This window comes from Kryptolebias marmoratus, linkage group LG2, assembly GCF_001649575.2.
Source record: "Kryptolebias marmoratus isolate JLee-2015 linkage group LG2, ASM164957v2, whole genome shotgun sequence".
Taxonomy (NCBI): Eukaryota; Metazoa; Chordata; class Actinopteri; order Cyprinodontiformes; family Rivulidae; genus Kryptolebias; species Kryptolebias marmoratus.
This window is the reverse complement of record NC_051431.1, coordinates 8,436,813-8,450,762: the sequence shown is the minus strand read 5'-3', so window position 1 is coordinate 8,450,762 and position 13,950 is coordinate 8,436,813. Positions and strand designations below refer to the sequence as shown.

The 13,950-nt window shown below is 38.5% G+C and overlaps 1 protein-coding gene across 1 annotated transcript in view; it reads right to left on the bottom strand.

The window, feature by feature from the left end:
* lrfn1 (leucine rich repeat and fibronectin type III domain containing 1) overlaps window positions 1-13,950 on the bottom strand; it is a 183,745-nt gene that overhangs the window by 17,794 nt on the left and 152,001 nt on the right. The window contains exon 3 of the mRNA XM_017433776.3: window positions 10,441-10,502. The gene's annotated coding sequence lies outside the window, so the exon portion shown is untranslated. The remainder of the gene's footprint in view (window positions 1-10,440; window positions 10,503-13,950) is intronic.

The following is a 13,950-nucleotide window of genomic DNA, read 5'->3' as shown; positions in this document are numbered from 1 at the left end:
CTGTATAAAGGTCTCGTAGTGATGGACATCACTTTCTTTTAAGAAAAAGGGGAAGTTTCTCAAACCCCCACCCTTACAAATTTAGCAACATTTAAAAATCCTAAATGTCCTTTACAGAAAACAGGAGCAGTTAGCTCAGTTGTATGCATGTGGTGGGAGAAATGCCAGTTAACAAAGGACAGAGGACAGAGTACAAATTTGAACTTCGGGTAGTTAGAAGGCGAGGCTATGACCCTGATCATGACAAGGTGATGGAAACAACCTGGCACATTCATGATGTTTGTAGCTGCATCCTGACGCACTCAGAGAGAGACATGTCATGATGGAAACATAGAGCTTGGAAAGGTCATAGGAAAGCATTTTGCAGATGTGAAAAATAGCAGGAAAAAGAGAATAATGGTGTCATGTTTGCCTTCACTTAGAACAAGGTTTTCCTAATTCACCACAACCCAGCCACATTCTAATAGATTGTGAAGGTCGTGGAGAACAGAGGAAGGTCGCCATCCAGTGTCATGGGGGCCTAATTTTGGTGACTTTTAGTTTTTAGCTCTCAAAAGGGTTTACATTAGTAAGTTCAAATAAAATGACTTGGCAAAGTACTGGATCAATAACCAGAAAATTTGGCTCAGACATTACAATTACCCTTTCCCTTATGTTTTCCTTTGGTGCCATCATCACATAAAACTTTGAGATGGCACCAACTTCAGCTATTCTTTATGTTTAGTGCCAATTAGCAAACTGACATGCTAACACATTAAACTAAGTTGGTGAACCAGATAAAAATTACCCCATGTCACCCTGTGAACATTAGTGTCCTAAAATCTGCATTTAGCTCGAGGCAACTCTGTGCTCTTCCCGTGCAGACCCGCGAGATTAAATGACCTCATTTATCATTTTGTAAGTCAAATAACATGTGCTTTCTCCTTTCTGACCACGGTATCATTTAATTAACAAAAACAATTGAGATTTATTACCAACAGGATCCACATGAATAAATCTTCTGTAAGAACTGAATGCAATAATGGAAAATTCATACAGCTCTAATTGATATAGAGGACAGTGTCCCAAAATCCCTCAAGGCTGTAATGCTTATGAGTGTGTGTTACAACCTTAGAGCGGGGCAGCAATGACTTCTATTTGCTAAGTCCATGCAAATAATGGACGGCACCAGTTTCATTTGAGACACTTCATAGCAAAGCCAGTGCAAAGCAGGTTTAGCCAGACTGTCTGTCAAACATGCATTGAAGGGTTTACTAATCCTGTTTCTGTGTTCAAATGAAACACATTGCAATGTCAATATATCCAGGGTGGCAGAGGGCCAGCACATTCACATCAAGTGTGAATTTATCAACCAACGGTTGTTATATGTTGTTTTTTATAGAGAGGGTGAAACTCACCAGCCAGTATATGAGAAAAACAATATTTTGATGTGTTCAGTATTACAGTGTGTTTTACTGTAATATGTTAGGCTTTCCAACCCTAAGACTTTTTTTTTAAAAAGCATAACCTTAACCACATTGTTACTGTGCAAAATGGCAAACAAACAGACAAAAACAAGAAACAGAGCCCATCTGTTTTCTAATAAAACTTTCCTTCCTCGCTTAGTGGTACTGACTTTAAAAGAAGAAAAACAAATTCTTGAAGAATAATACCCAGCAGCTCACCAAAGAGCTGTGTGAAAATTGGGAGGCAATGAGGATCCAGAATCAGGCAGTCAAAGAAAAAGTCCAGCAGCTTCAAAATAAAGATAAAGATTCTCAACACAACTATAGTGTACTGAAGGCAGGAAGTGAGCTGGAATTAGATGCTGCAAAGGTAAATGACAAACTGTGTGAAGCCATGAGCAGAAAAGATATTGTCCAGCTACATGAGGTGCTGAAAGACAAGAATATAGCGTCTCTGCATGCTGCAGTTTTGAGCAAGCACAGAGGGAAGCTTCCAGAAGACCTCTGGACAAAACAAGATAAACTGGATTTCTATTTGAGGCCTGTGGCTGATGGGTTCAAACCTTTACATTTACATCTACACAAAAACTTGCAGATGATATTTTCCACGGACCTCTCCACAGAACTCTCATCCCACATAAACACTCCATAAAAGTCGAGGTTTATACTAAAAACTGTGTCCAACAGGTTTAAAACAGCTTACGTGGACCTGTTCCAGAAGAGTCCAAGTTGATAATGGATCCCACTGTGGTGTTTCTGACTCGTTCATCACCGCATTTCAAACTCTCTTATCTCCACATCTCACATCTAACTGATGGGAGGTTGAGGGTGATTGGGTTTAAGACTGACTGTGGGCAGCGCAGTAGTTAAGCTGTCATCTTAACATCCTCGGTTAGATTCTTGCCTTTCTGTGTGGCGTTTCCATATCACAGGTAAGAAATAAGAAAGAGTTCCCTCAGTTTATGAAATTGTATGTACAGACTCTTAATAACATCTGTGTCTATCCACAGCAGGTATGTTTATTTTTGTCTTTAGTGTGAATGAGGAAACAGAAGCAACACTGGAAGCGAGATGAAGTTTTAGGGACTGTCTGCAAATAACAAAATCAGGCTGTAATATTCAGCAACATCACCATAGTTGTCTGTGTTTTCACCTTAATCACATCAGACGTTTATAAATGATACATTTATATCTACTTTAAATGTCATCCCAATAGTTAAATTAGAAATATGTCAATTTGTATAACTTTGGAAAAACTTTTATCCTCGTGCTGTTCCTAAACATTTGTTCAGTTCAGAGTTTGAATTGTTTTGAATAAAATTAGTCTGCAGTAGATTGGCTGCTTTTTTTCAGTTGACAGAAGGTAATTTTTATAATTTTACAGGTTTGATGGCTTGTTTGTTTAGAAGTTAGTCAACCTGAAAATAAGAATTTGTCCAATCCTTTCATGTTATCAAAGCCAAACAATGATCTATTGCTCTCAAACAGAATGATGTCTGTTAGTAAATTTGCGGGCATAGATTAACTACACTGAGGAGGAGGGTTTTGAATCCATGCGCACAGTTTAACAAACTGAGGGAATGGATTCTTACAACCTCAAACTTTAGTCTTACCATGACCTCTGGCCTTCTCTGTATGCTCTCCTTGTGCAGGAGTAGTTTTTGTCCCTGAGTACTTCAGTTTCTTTCCACAGTCCAAAAACATGTATATAGGTTTATTGATAATTATTTTCTTCTGCACCAACATGAAGTTAATTTGCTTTAACTGAGGCTACTTTAGTGTTCCAGCAAAGCTAAAGCTTTCTTCTTATTAAAAGGAATATCTGATTTTGCACATACAACAAGGTTTTTGTTCTCTTCTAAACTTTGCGCTGAGCATTAAATGTGTTTTTCAGATGCCTATAGTGGATTTCTTCAAAATGGCAGAGAGACTTGAGCCTCCACAAGTCACAACACACAGACAGAAGGCTGCAGAGGCCAAACAGTGGTCTCTCCTTAATTGAGAACATCATTACAAAGCTGGAAACACATTTAGATTATAAAGTTAAACCCTGATTTATCAGATTCAATCTATATAATAACAAATCCCATGATATCTCGTGTTATATTAGATTCCATTTTATGTGTTTGAATTAATTTGCTTTTCCACATTGTTGAAATGACAGGACCTTTTGCATAGTTGTTTGTCTGCGTGTCTGCCCTGTGATGGTGCAGTCCATCCGACAAAACATGTCCCAAGGTCTCCCAGAAGCTTTCTCAGTTCAAAACGAATTCTTTTTTGAACCCAAAAACTTTGTAGATGAGAAGCAAAATGTCTTTAAGTTCTACTTGCATCAGATTCAGCTTGTTAGGAATGCCAGACCTCATTCTGCACAACTTACAACAGTGTAGCTTCACAGATACATAGTGCATGCACTTGTCTGATCTGCCTACAGTCCAGAAATGTCTCTAATTGAAAATGAAAAGCAAATCACAGTCTTAACACAGTGTTAAAATGGCAAACATAACTCTCCTCCAACTTGTTTTGAGAATGTAGTTGAAAATTGTTTCGTTTGCAGGTGTACCTTTTTAAATCATGGTTCAAAAGTTTTACCCTGCCTGGTTTATAGGCTGTTCTTAGAAGCCCAGGTATGCAAATCCTGGTTTGTTCCTTCTTGGCATAAAGTGTACCATTTAATGTGATTTTTAAAGTCCAGCATAAACTAAACTATGGTCTTTTATAACCTTAACAAAATAGTTTCAGTGCAATAAATGGAATATAATTGAAAAAAAAGCAGTTGTCCAAGCAGCTCCTGATGTGGACAAGTTCTGCATATCTCTGTGCTGAGACAACAATATCTGACATCCCTGGCATTAGAGCGTATTGATGTGCATGATTCTCTGAGCCAGTTAGATCCTTAGTTGACATTTCTGCCTCTAATTACATTTCATGGGGGAAATCAGGTCAATTTATTTAATCCATGACATATCAGTATAACTAGTAATTAGGTGAATAAAATGTTTTTAGAATGACTAAAGATAAGCTTGTGCTACACTTTGCAAGTCTCTAATCACAAACCTGTCAGACCTGCTATTTGAGAACAAAAAACACATTTACCTCTCTCTCTCATCTGTCACATAATTATTTTTATCTATATTCTTTTTTTCATGGCTGTGCACAAAATTAATACAACTGAATACTGGTAGAACAATTTCACCCTCTATAATGAAAAGCCAGTGTTGCACAAAATAGATTAGCTGCTGTGGAAAACTGCTGACATTTCACCAAATATCCAAAGTAAATGAAACTGAATGAAGCTAGTCTGGCATTTAAACCCTAAAGTTAGCCACAGTGATAAATTCTGTTTAACTTATTAACAGTAATGTAACGAAAGAGGTCTATTGACGGAAATGATTGTTAAGGATTTAAGGCATTAAATACTGCACATGTTGTGACTTTGCCACAAGCTACAGGAAGTTCATTACAAGTCACTATGGTTGTGGCTGTGACTTAAATAATTAGTTCCCAGCCCTGTTTGATGGAGGTGGCAGTTGCACTTTATTTTCAGGCTTTAGTTAATTAGTAAGTTTGATACATTAGCCGACAAACCAAATTGCAGTCCTAAAGCTATCAAGTAAGAAACAAATTTAGCCTTAAAAAAATGAGGACGTCAGAACACATTCAGTGGGACTGGGCTGTCTTGGTTTTGTTCCTTTCCTGTTATCTAATCCAATTCTAAATTATACAACAATACATTTTTGCACATTGAGTCAACGGTTCTCTGAATTAAATGTTGCTCATGTTCAAAAGCAAAAAAAAAACCAAAAACAAATGTAGCTTTGAAAATAAATTAAACAAAGCTGCTGCCTCTAATTTTAATACATTTCCAAGAGATTTTATTAGTTGTGTCTTGGGTTTTGAGTGTAATTTGAAACAAAGAGGGCAGTAAAGCAGCTTGCTTTTTGTTGCCTTTGAATTTGATCCTTTACCCTGGATGTTTCATGTTTAGATGAAGCTAATTTTTGTATTTGTGTGGGTTTTCGCTTAGTGTGTGATCTTCAGCTAAATGGATATCTGGGTAACAACTTGCTAGATAGTGAAATACATGGGAAAGAGTGTAGTCACGTTGTTGTGTATTTTATTTGTGTGGGTATTGCGACTGATAGTTTTCCTTTGGTGCTAAAGCTTGGAGAGAAGAGTGAATTTACAATAATCCAGCTATGAAGCGCAAAACACCAATACTAAAAGTGATTGAGATGATTTCCAACTGTACATTTCTATGATTTACGTTATGATCCAATACAAACCATAATCTAAGACAGCAGGGCAACCTGCTCAATCCCATTATTGCACTTTAATACGGCTCTGCCAATGCCACTTGTCCATAATAGTACACCCATGCAAACTCATTGTGCTGCCAGGACCACTTATAAGATCCCTGCCTCATGTGCAGCTTCTCCACCTCCTCACTCTCTTCTGCCTATGAGCCAATGCAAATTACAGTAACAACTTGGACGTGAGTATAATCTCAAGTGGTGCGAGCTGGGCTCCGTTGCGAGGCATGCAGGCAGATGGAAGCAGAGACTTTGCCAGGCCTCTTTAGGGGCTCCCACTCTTTCTGCAGCATGGTAGACAATGAGGAGCTGTGGCTCATCACCAGCCATCGTCTGCCACTATCATGTGGCCTACTCGGATATGCCGTGCTTGGTAAACGATATGAAAGGAAGTGGAACCCTGTCTTGGCGTTGCTTTGAGCAATGCACAGATGGACACTGATACTGGCGGCGTGGCATCAGGAGCCACTTACAGGGCACAGCAGAGGGTAGCAACTTGAGAATGAATGTCCAGATGTTCACATTTATGTGAAGAGAAGGGAACAATGTGTCTTTTTTTGTTTGTTTGTTTGTTTTGTTTTGATTTTCTGAAAACGAAAGGTAGAGACATCTCCCTTGAGATCTGGCACATAATTAAGTCACTTTAAACAAACTTCTTCTGTTTACCATTTCCAGATTAAGCAAGTGTTGATTTTTATCTCAGAAAAGAGAAGTAAGCTGATGCTTTCTTTGAAAGAAAAGCACCGACATAACACTCCTTCCAAAACTGCATTGATATATGAGTTGGCACAAGAAAAACAACCAAAGCACACTTGAGCATGATTCTAGCTGTGCTGTTAAATGTCTACCACCGTCTCTAATTTGAGCAGCTACTGCCAGGACGAAGAAACAAGGCTCTCTCCTGCTCTGCAATTTGTGATGCCCACCTTGTTTTCTGCCAAGAAAGAAAACCTGAAAAGTATGAAGTTGAATTTTCTGTTGTTAAATGGAGAGTGTCTTTTTTGCATTCAAGCATTGCAGTACAAGTTAAATCAAAATATAAGCCACCTTTTGTTTTGAATGAATGAGCTCCAAGGTTTAGGCATGATCAGAGTTTCTCTTGTTTTGCTGCCCTAGGATAGAGGCTTGTTTATGCTCACAAACACTCACTGTGCTATTCTTGGCCATTAATGTAAATGGATTTTTTTAAACTCAGTTATAGTCTTTGCAACTAATGACGATGCTTATGGGAAAACTCAGCCCTTCCATGTGTCATTAAACAGACCTCTGCTCTTTTGTTGTTAATCTGCAAGCCAGAGAGTTCAAAAACAGACATCTGAACAGAGAAGCTCCAACAATGCCCTTATATCTCTTGTGCATACATAACAAACAGTGCAAAAGAGTATGACGTATGAAGAAATCAATACACAATGAATCAACTCGGTGTCAAGATGTGGACGCTTAGGTGACTCAGTCTTCGATGTGTTTGCCGACCCTGAGTGCATCTGCAACAACAAAAAGATATTTGACTGAGAGAAAAGCAGAGAAAGCTCCAAGACGCTGAGCATGACTCCCCTGGAGCTATGCGTCTGTTGTATCTGACTTGTGCTCATGTGCATGCAGATGTGCTTGATTTCACCACATTTTCCTTCACTATTGTTCAAAGGAAAAAAACCCCAACTTCAGCTGCATTATTTAAATGCTACAAAGCCTCTGTTATTCTAAGATATGGCACACACATGAGCGTCAAGCTTAATTTCTTTAGATGATTAGTACCACAGTAACAAGGATCAGGTGCAGAGATGATATCTTCACACGCCGGCGTGTGCTGTAAGCCTCAAGAATACCCCTGAGCTGCCACTAGACACTGCCTGTCACTGATCTCGGTACTTGGTATTCCAGGAAACTCTGACTGCAACATTCAAATTGCTTAGACAAGAGAAGCAGACCACAAAACACAAGAGGAAATGTGCACTTTAAATTTAAGGTAATAACTTGACCCCTTTCTCATTCTCTCCCCTCAATTCTTGATTTAAAATGAATATTCACGGTTTATACTTGCAGAACACAATTTCTTCAGTAGGTAGTATAAATAGGCACATGCAAAGATAAGCCATTTGTTGCCCCTCTTACTGCCCTCAAACTTGAAAACCAGTATTAAATTTAAAGGAACAGCTGGAAGAACATGTCTAGAGAATACATACTGACCAAAATTAGCATACATCCACAACATAAACTTCATATATATATATATATATATATATATATATATATATAAAGAACCATAGGAGTTCTTTTCTTTTTTGGGACACAAACAGAACAGGATGTCTCAGGATAAACTAAATATGCAGAGTTATGCGGGGTGCTGTAGATACTGCTCGTTAGGAGTACATCATTGAGAAAGGGGGTGGGTACACCGAAGGGAACAGTAGTTATGTTCAATTCCGTAACACAAGCTGAGTAATTAGCTTTGCCCTGACATTCCCTTTGAACCAGAAGAGGACAAGTGGCAGCCATCATATTTCTCTGTTCTTGGCTCTGTGCAATTGCCCCCCTGACCCCAAATACCACAGCGGTTCTGACCACAGAGGGTCAGTCGAAGGCAGAGAAACCTCACGTCAAATCTTCATTCCTTACTGATTTTCCCAGGGGAGTCAGCCATGCGTCTACCTAAAAGAACAGCACAGGAATTTAGATGTAGTGCCCTGACACAGCACAATGAAATTTTCAGGATGTAAACCTAGTTTGAGTGTACCAAACAGATGCTAGGAGGATACAGGTAACTTCTTCTTCACATGCACACAATTATTCTCGGCTGACTGCTCTCCAAAGAGACAACATGGCTCATTAACTCTATTCTATCCTGCACAGAGTTTTAATTTATAGTCTTATACTATACTGTACCATGTAAAAAAAGAGTTTATGTACTGCTGCAGCATTTTCTGCTACTGCAGTCTGTTTTATGGCCCATTTCAGTAACACTACTGAGCTTTAAAAGGAGCTTTTTGTACCACAAAGGGAATAAATCACTTAACATATTTGGTTCAAGGTTAGTCAAGTCAATACAAGGTGCTTTTAGACACTTGATAAGCAAGATGGTTATGATTCAAAGTACAGCATTTTTGAGCAGCACTCATAGTACCTTTGTATTTTTCTGTTGTCCTATTACTAGAAATAATATGCTATGTCAAAACCAAGTTGACAGATTAAATGGGGCAATATAAAGATGTTATTTTGCCTTTCAAACTATATACAATATTTCTTCATAATATATTTCTGGACATAGGTTTTTTTTTTACTGGAAAATCTTTTAATATTTACGAATTTAAAATCTCTCTCAGTGGGGCACCAGTTTTTTAAAGCTGTCACCTCTTATAAAGAGTGAGGTTGCTGTCAAGTAGATTTGACTACATGGGTGACTTTAACATTAAAAATGCAAACTTTTAGGGATTTCATTGTTCTTAGATTACACTTCCCACATTTTGCACTCACACATTTGCTTTTTTTCCCCATCTTGTAAACACTTGTGCTGTCATAAATTTTAGCACATTAACACTCTACAACCAAAATATCTACAGAACTAACAAGTTATGTCAATTACATCTTATTATATGGATATTTATACAATAACATGCATCATATAATATGGGCCAAATGAAAATGCAAACAAACTCCATTACTTATCTGTAATGAAGCACCTACTGTACTGTAAACAGACAAAGCTGTAAATGATCAGTAACATTAATTAGCCAGGCAATATCTTTACACCTTTTTGATCTGTAGTTCCCGTAATGTTTGTAATCCAGCTTGTTAAGTGATATGCTGGTGTAGATGCTAAGTCATCCAGGACATGCTAATTCTAGCAAACTGAATCAAAGGCAGCTGGACTCTTTTGTGATTCTCGAAGACAATGTACTTCCTATCTGATCACTCCAGTTCAATTCATGCATGCCTCCATTTTCTGTACCCTGTGTGGGGGCATGAGGAGGTGGTACCAACCTCCAGCGATCTGTGGGTGAGAGTGAGGTTCACCTTGGGGAGGTCAAATTTATCACAGGGCCACATGGAGACAAACAACCACGCATGCAGACACTCACTTTTAGGGTTTATTCAGCTTGCTTCCCCTTTTATTTTGTAGAACTGCTTCCTTTATGCATTCCTGTTGGTTTTGCTTCATTTTGTTTAATTGTTAATGCCTGAGTTTTGATTCTGTTATTCACCTAAGTGACATTAGACTATGTTTTCCTTTCACCAGTGGTGGATCGATGTGTTAGTTGGTTCCACCCTGTGGCTTCCCCTGAACACTCTGTCCTGCAGCACCTTCAGCAACTACAGCTTTTCACTTTGCTCGTTCTGACTGTCTCTGTTCAACTTTTTGATTCCTTTTCCTACTCATTGTGACATTCCATATATTCCTAAAAACAGAAATTGACCCTGATAAAAAAGTACAACCATTTGTTAGTTGCTTATCAGTGAAACACACACATACTCAAACTATGTCTGACCCACTTCTGCTCTGCACCTGTAAGTTTCACTGAATTTTTTGTAATAAATTCCCACCGTTGCTCCACATAGTTCTGCACCTTAAATCTGCTGATGCACCACTGCTAACACAACATTTTCAGTGTCGTTAGAGCTGCTGGAGCTAACAGTGGGCCTGAAATTGCTCACAGTTAATATGCAGTGATGTGGAACAAGCTTACCAAATATCAAGTCTCCATCACTGGGTCTTCACCAGCATCCTGACCAGGCCGTCACAGAAAACCTAAAAGACAAACAACACATGTTTTTGTGAGACTTACTGCAGCTTAATTGTGTGGGGAAAGCAGCAGAGTTCGTTTTAACACGTTTTAGGATGCACTTTTTGGCAAACACTCTAGTAAGGAAGCAAGATTTCTCAGCACACTAGAGATGCGTTCATACACTCATAATCTCATTGACTGAGCTTGCTCCTTTTTCCACTTGGCAGCTTCGGGCGCAATATGAACGCTGATCTGATTCTGAAACAACAGGAACAAAACATAAATAGCAGCAGAGACACCAGAAAAACAGAGCCAAAAACACCACAGCTATGAATGTGTGTCCTGTCATTAATATTTCACTGCATCACTGCTGCTAAAGGAGAACAAAGTGTAAAAGGGAGAGTGATGAAAATTTTATTATATTTTGATAAAGCTTTGGAATTCCTCTATGCAAAACAAAGAATGGGTAAATTTTCTCCTAGTAATGACTGAAAAAACATTATAATTAATACCACTGAATTATTACTGCATGCTTAAACGTGAAGCCATAGCCATCTTATGCACATAGAAACAGAAAAGGATATTTCTATGTCTTCCTGCAATGCTCTTATGCTTTCATTTTCTATCACATTCTTAGAAGGTGACTGCCAAGGTCGCAGGCCTTCAGTTTCTCACTTATCCCAAAATTTCAAAACATTTTACATGACATAGCACAGCTCTACTGGCAGCACAGTGTCTCGCAACCCAAGAGAGATTACCATATCACTCACATTTGTCTGCAGTGGGCCCCCATGCATGAAAAAAACAGAATTCTGCACTCAGGTTCCAGCTTTACTGTACATCAATTTGAATTCAGAGTGAGACCCTAAGCTTGTCACCTTTAGCTATTCATCCAGCCAATGAAGTATTTATGACGGAAGCTTTTGCTTTTTGATACATCATCCCAATCCACTCCCAATTCCACTTTATCCCAGGCTAGGCTTATGTCAGAGAGAGAGAAATGAACAAGATAAAACAAAAGTGTGGGTGTTGATGGTGTGCAGAAAGGTAGAGCTTCACCAGTGGTTCTTTGCTTTTATCTTTATTTCCAAGCAGCACATCATCACCTGGCCTAAAGTGAAAAGTCTGATCTCGGAACACGCCGGCCTCACTTTATCGCCTTCTTGTCTCCCCTTCACTGTGTAAAACATTCCACTTTCTTGCTCCATTTTCCTCTCACAGCCACATTTGACCTCTGTCTTTCTTTTTCTCTCCAGGTATATGAAGCAGTGCCACACAGTTTTGGCCAAAGGACGTACTCCATCAAGTCATTACCCATCAGTTCCTTCCTATGTGTGCAAGACAAAGACAGTTGTTAGGGAAACAGTCAGTCACTTGTGGTGTCAGCTGTTACACAGAATACTCAACATGACAACGGGACTGACTGACACTTCAGTCTTTGGCTATATTCTGTCACTCACTCGCACAGAGATGAAATGACGTAGGTGGTTTATAAAAAGAAACAGACAAATTCAAGAGGCCAGTTGTGATAAAAATAAATAAATTAATTAATTAATTAATTAATAACTCTCTCAAAATAACCCCAACCTTAAAATCAACCTGTACAATTTTCATGCAGATAGTGAAAATAAGCAATGATGACAAAAATATTTTTGTGTGTGCTTAAAAGCAGTCTGGGTTGTGACCTGCAGCAAAAGCATTAACATTATATATATATACTTACATGTGTGTGTGTGTGTGTGTGTGTGTGTATACATACATATTTCATTTTACTATTAGATTTTCTGGGAAAAGTACAAAGTGGAAACGGGGTGCGAAGAAGGTCAAAAAAGACATTTTAGACTCACAAGATTACAAGCAATAAATTTAAAAGAGTAACATTTATTCATTGATTTAAAGATAAAAAAAGTGATTGTTTCGATGTCTTGAAGTGGGGTTATGTGAAAAGGGGATGAACATTATTCTTGCCTATTGCAGATAGCTCTTTGAACAATCTCAGTTTGGACAGATGGACTTTATTTCTAACCAGATTAATCATATTTGAGCAGGGCCAAGAATAAAGTTACAATGTCATCAACTTTGCATGCACAGCATAAAGGATAAAGCAAATCATAAATCTACAGTAAAATTAAAAGTATAAAACAATTAAGACAGATAAATAAAAGCACAATAAAGTCAAAGTCAACATTTCACACTTGGCTCAAGGACAAGGAGTAAAATTATGTTTTTAAATGAGAATTAAAAACAGCAAGTAAGGGAGCCTGCATAATGTTCAGTGGCAAATCATTCCAGAGTTTTGGACCTGTAACAGAAAAAGCTCTGTCACCTCAGAGCTTCATCATCTCTACCTGGTCAGGTTCTGTGAGAAGATGGCACCGGTGTGTTTGGTTTGCAGTCTGTCACATTTAACTCTGTATTTCTGCAGTTTTTATCGAGTGTCATACAGAATGTCAACTCACTTCTGATGTACGATCGCCAAACACTTCTAGGGGCTTTGCCAGTCTGCTGTAATGCAGTCTGATGTAATGTCTGTGCAGTTTGACATCAATACACAAGAATTTTATCTTTATTAGCAAATGCAAAGAGCAGCAGCAGCAGCTGGATGTAGCAGTTCATGTGCAGCCTGAGTATATCATAATATTTCTGCAGGAATAATTGTGTAGTGTCAAAATGACAACAGACTACAGGTTTTTAAAATAGCCTTTGCATGAATTTTATGCCATTTTTCAGACTGAGGTTGTGTTAATCCACTTTAATCTTGCTCAGACTACCCGTTAGTTTGTCAGTCCTTCAAAACTAACCTATACTGAGGTTGTTTAAAATGTTATTGCAACAGCTATGATATTAATTGTTCATAACCTTTCCACAGATTCTCACTTCAAAAACATCCCGTCAAAGTTTTTTTTACTCTTTTATCAATAATAGATCCAAGTGGACTGTTTTGTAATAGAGACCGTAGCTTTTCTTTGTACTCCATCTCCCAGATATCCAGAAAAAGACAACAGTTTCTGAGCTCGTACAGGTAAGCCAGGACTAACAGAATTTATAGAGCAGAGCAGTTTGGGAAGTTCATTTCACTCCGTTCATGTGAAGAGGCTTCTGTGTTTTTATTACAGGCTTTAATTATTTTTTAAACTGTCTGACTGGGGTTGGGGTTTGGGTGAGAATTTAATTTTTCCACCACGGAGCTCAGTTCTCTAACTACAGCGATCACAGCGCCGAGATAAAGACGAGCAATAAAGCAGGCGCAGCTGTAACACGCTTGTTAAAGGACAATCTCAATGTCATCACGGCTCGGGAGCGAGTGACACTCACTCAGGAAATAGTGACGCTGTTCAGAGGTTTTGAAGTGACCTGATAGCTGTCATAACCGTGAGGTTAAACTCATCCTCAGCAGATCCATGAAACCACCAGCCTATGGACCATTTCTTCTTCTTTTTTTATACTGACTCCAGTCATTTTGCTCCACGT